The following is a 5372-nucleotide window of genomic DNA, read 5'->3' as shown; positions in this document are numbered from 1 at the left end:
CCTGGTTGAGGCAGTGTGTTCCAGTGCATGGGAAATAATTGGCCACCCCTTTCATCACAGGATTATGAGAATAAATCTCCTTTTGGAGCGGAGAAGCACTAAGAGTCAGTGAAATCCTGTTACATGGGTTATTATCCTGCAATTAATTGCTTTTTCCAAACGTTAAGCTCTTCTCTCCCTCTCGTGTTCGCACACATTCAGCACTGGTTGACTCACTCTGGAAAGAGGTTTGGGGTTATGGGAGTTGTAGATGGGATTGGAAACAAGTAACAGTTTTACCTCTGTACATCTTTCGCTCACTCTTACTAGACGTGTCATTGAAGATGATTTTAACCCCTTTCTGTTGGCTGGAGGACGTACTTTGGGTCCTGGCTTACTGACATAATAATACAATAATAAATAAAATATTAATATTAATATTAATAATCTGTCCGGACTTATGTTCTTATCAGTTAATCCATGAGTCCCAGCTGTCATTGGGCAAGAAGCAGGGTTCACCAGACACAGGTCTCCAGTCTACCTCAGGGCCAACACAGAGAGATATGCACAGACAGACGACCATTTATCCTTACGGGCTATTCAGCATCACTAGTTAACCTAACATGCATGTTCTTGGACTGTGGAAGGAAACCGGTGGAAACCCATGCAAGCAACCAGGAGAACTTGCACCACATAGTTTGTACAAGGTAAAATAATATTTCCTCCAGGCATTACTGAGATATTGCACTAACAAGAATGGGACAGACGTTAGGTCACAGGGATGCGAACCTTTGACCAATAAAATCTAATCAGTTCAATCGTGAGTCTGAGTGCACATCTGGGCCACTTTAGAGGAATTTTTTTCAAGGTACTCAAAACATAATGACTCTGCCTTGGCATTTGCTGTCATAGAGTCATAAAAACTACTTCACACAACATGTTGTGGGAATATCAAATATAGTTGTTTTGAATTGCCACCTTAAAAAGGGAAAGTGAAAAGGTGGCCATCATACATACACCTGGATGTGATGACATTTCAATACAGCGATGGTGTACTTCTTTTTTTTTCTCATGAAAAATGTTGACAGTGTTGCTCTTGGCTGTACACAGAAAAAGCTACAGAAACAGTAAAACAGAGCTAAAGAGAAAACTCAGGATTCGTTCATGCTTCTGCACAGTTGGCTATTCATAGAAGGAAGCAGATGTGAATGTCAAACTGACAGTTTTGGAAAGTTACAGAAATGGTCACCCAAGGGCTCTTCCAGTCAGACATAAAACAGGTGTAGGACGAAGTGATTTTCTATTACTACTCCTCCTACTATTACTACTACTTCTAAGTTTTTCCCGCATTTTCACTTCTCATGTTTCTTGTGCTAGCGTGGATAGAAACTTATTTTGTTGTGAATTGTTTTACAGTTTGTCTGTCTGTCGAATGGGATTAAGATCCACACTTGAACTGAACTGAAATTTCTACTTCCTCATCATCTAAAAACACATGAATTATTACCATCAGCAATAAAATGTCCACATTTTTCTTCCACTCTGCAGAGCAATAATTGGCAATCACTTCTTGTTTTCTTTTCTCAATGTGCGTTTTTTCATTCCACTGAGAGTGACATCATGGACTCGGCCCAGCTGAGTGGAGAAACCTTGTGTAACTTTAGTGATGGGCAATATAGTGGTGATGTGTGTGTATGTGTGAGTGCTGTGGCTACAACACATACATGCGTCATCACCACACATGGCAAACACAATTGCCCTCCACTTCCCATTTGCAACAGGAAATCCCTTGAGTCATCCTGAAGTGGATCACTGAGAGTAAGGCTGGCTATTTCAGTGAAATCATGTGTTGAGGAGACACAAAGACTGAGTTTTGTAATGTTTGTAGGTGTGAAGGGAAGTCATCTGATCTTTTCAAGTGAAATTCTGCTGACAAAGGTTTGAGGGAGATCCCTTGCATACAGATGGTGTTTCCAGTGAAAATGTGGTATTGCACAAAGATGGTACAGCTGTATACTGTTTCACATTACATTTCCTTATTTCACAGATTTTGTCCAAGTTGTCTAAATTTGATCACATGAGGATCCTCCCAGAGGCCCTAAAAGGTGGTTTCTGTATCATTTGTTGCCAAACTGCTTGGAACTTGTTTGCCTACTGCAAATAAAGTGAAGTGTACATACAGTTCCCTCCAAAAGTATTGGAAGGCAAGACATTTAGAAATTTGGGTTTAAGATTAACATATTGACATGTATTTGAAATTTTAGAACACAGCACCATTCCATAGCCGATAATTTATTCTGTTCCACAAGTATTGGAGTTTATAACTGAAAGGTGTGACTGGGGTTGTCCTGGGCATTTGGAATCCCCTTTTAAAAAAGTACAGTTCTGCAAAGCAAACTAAAAACAGCTGATGACAGATGCATTGTAAGAGCTGTGTGAAAAAAGAGAGCAGAGGGAAAACTTAATGAGCAGGTATTCAGAGGCTTATAAACAGGATGCAAACGCCTCATCATCAGAAAGAATCAGAAAGCCTGGTTGGAATGTGCCAAAAAGTACAGAGATGAGCCACAACAGGTCTTTTTATACTGATAAGACCAAGATTAACCTCTACTAAAGGAACGTAAAGGCCAGAATGTAGAGGAAGAAAGGATGTGCTTGTGATCCAAACCATCCAAGCTCATCTGTGAAGTATGGCGGATGTAGTGTCATGGCTTCCGCTTGCATGGCTACTTCTGGAACACGCTCACTGATCTAGGTAGCAGATGGTAGCAGATTCACAGAATCACGGAAACATTTTGCTGCCAACTCAACAAAGAACTTCGTCAGAAGGAAAAACTGGTTTTAGATCGACTAACTCAATCACCAGACCACAGCCGAACTAAATATGTGTTTCACCTGCTGAAGAAGAGATTGAAGAGAGAAAATCCTTAAATCAAACAACTGAAGAAATCTGCAGTAAAAAGACTGTAGTAAAAATGTCTTTTTAATAAAATGGAGATAACAGCTAAAATGCTGTAACTTGACCACTTCACATGAACACACTGTCAACATTAGATGAAAAGTTTTCTTTTCAACTAAAGCTTTATAGCTTCTCAGAAGACCTTTGAGGAAGTCTTTCTGCTGATTATGTGCAAACATGACAACTCCCCAGTGTGAGAACAAATGTTTTTAATCAATAGGGAGCAGCGTGGCGGTGTGTTTTCTGATATTAAAACAATTAGTGGTCATGTGCTGTAAAATCTGTGCAAATTTTAGGTATGTATCAAACCCAAACTGGGCTTTGAATTGGACAAACATCTGTGCAATTCACTCAAATTTAACCAACACTGAGTCAACCTACAGATAAAAGAAATAGTGACAGAAAGATTGGGATAACTAGCAAAGGAAGGCAGAAATGTTTGGCCAGACAACAAGCTGGAGTCCATCCACATGAAACAATCCCTCATCCTGGCTCCTGGTTTGATTGATTGCCCTTGAGGTCAGCAGAGGTTGTGAAAATACAGAGCATATTCAGTGGAGATGGTTCAGTGGGCTAATGACTAATTCTAGATGAGACCAACACTTGGGTTCATTCAGTTCACAGAGCTTATGTCAACATATATACTGTAGACCAGAGGAATATTGAGGAGTTATAAGACCTTCTTTTTTTTTCTAGAGACTTTACTCTCTGAATAGAAATTCAAATATTTTTATTCCACTGAATAGCCACTGGCCCACTTCTATCTCCCACAATGTAATTCTACATTCACAGCAAATTGTCAGCTGTCCAAAGATACAATGGCAATTACAGACAACCAGACATTTGAAGAAAAAAAGTTTAAAAATTATAAAATTGTGGCAACAATAAGTAACAGAGGAGGATTATGGACTTTATCAAACAGTACACTATTGTTACTTCCTTTTTACCCTCAAGTGATCTTTTTCAGTATGGGATTAAACCTCCTATGTAATTACTGTATATACATGTTTGACATATTTTTGTATTTAGATTTCACAGGAACACTAAACTGGTGTTCTTTGTAAATGCAGAGGTGAAAATGTCGGTGAAGATTCTCGGTCATCCAGGTTTGATTATCCAGAGGTTGAATAGTGTAACTGGACATCTTTTCCCTGGTTAGAAACGTTTAGCTACTTATCCAAGCAGCTTCTTCGGTCTGAATAAAGTAGCTAGGGAACCCAGTAATATCCTCCAGACTAGGCCTTTATTCCACCCTGGCACAAATAGGTTCTAGTCATTAAGTCACAAATATCTAGTCATCAAGATCTAACAATTGCAACCCTAAAACCCTAAGATGGGGTCCTTAGGTGTGGCCCCTGGTGGATGTGTGAAGTGGTCTTGATCTTCCTGGGGATGGATGAAAGGGGAGCAACATTAACAGTCGTTAGGGAAAGATTAGAAGAGGACCGCACCCTGAACAGCAGAATCAACCTCAAACCCAGATCAGATCTGCTCCCTCCTGAACACCAAATACTTCACCTACAGAGGTGACATCTACAGACAGAAACATGGCGGTGCCATAGGTTGTCCATTCTCACATATTGTTGCCAACCTATATGTGGAGGAAATGGAGAACAAAGCATTCAACTCCTTCCCAGGGACAGCACCAACCCACTGATTCAGATATGTAGATGACACCTGGGTTAAGGTCAAGATCCAGGAGGTACAGGCTTTCACAGACCACATAAAAGCAGACAACATCAACTTCACCAGGGAGGACACCAGTGACAACAGACTGGCCTTCCTGGATTGTGCACCGTGCAGTGACAGATGGGACTTGTGGCAACCTAGAAATAGAAATCTATTGGAAACCCCCACACACGGACCACCCACTGCAACACAAACTAGGAGTCATCAGGACCCTGCACCACAAGGCAGAAAACATCCCCACCTCCTATGAAGACAAAATGAAGAAGGATAGACATCTGGGGACAGCTCTCAGGGCCTGCAGTTATCCTAAGTTAGCCTTAAACAAGATGGCATTTAGATCCAACAGAAGGTTGATGGACAGAGCAGAGACTCAGAGTAAAAGGAAAAACCTAGTGATTCCTTACATGGCGGGAGTGTCAGAGAAGCTCAAAAGGTTCTTCAGAAAACATCACATACCTGTCAACTTCAAACCCACCAACACACAGAGAGAAAGACTCATCCATCCAGAAGCCATGGTGGCGGCAACTCTGCCCCCAACACAGGACCTCTCCATCCTCGATGCAGCCTCTGCAATACACTTTCATTGTGTCTCGATTGTCTCTGTCCCTTGTCTTCGAGATCCACTTGTCCCTCAGCTTCTAATCCGTGGCTCACTGACTGGATCCGTGAACAACGCACCACGCTCAGGAGTGCTGAGAGGAAGTGGCGCAAATCCAAGACTCCAGCTGCCCTTGCTGAGTATCAG

The sequence above is a fragment of the Channa argus genome, chromosome 1 (genome assembly GCF_033026475.1).
Source record: "Channa argus isolate prfri chromosome 1, Channa argus male v1.0, whole genome shotgun sequence".
In the NCBI taxonomy this organism is placed as follows: domain Eukaryota; kingdom Metazoa; phylum Chordata; class Actinopteri; order Anabantiformes; family Channidae; genus Channa; species Channa argus.
This window is presented reverse-complemented; position numbering follows the sequence as displayed.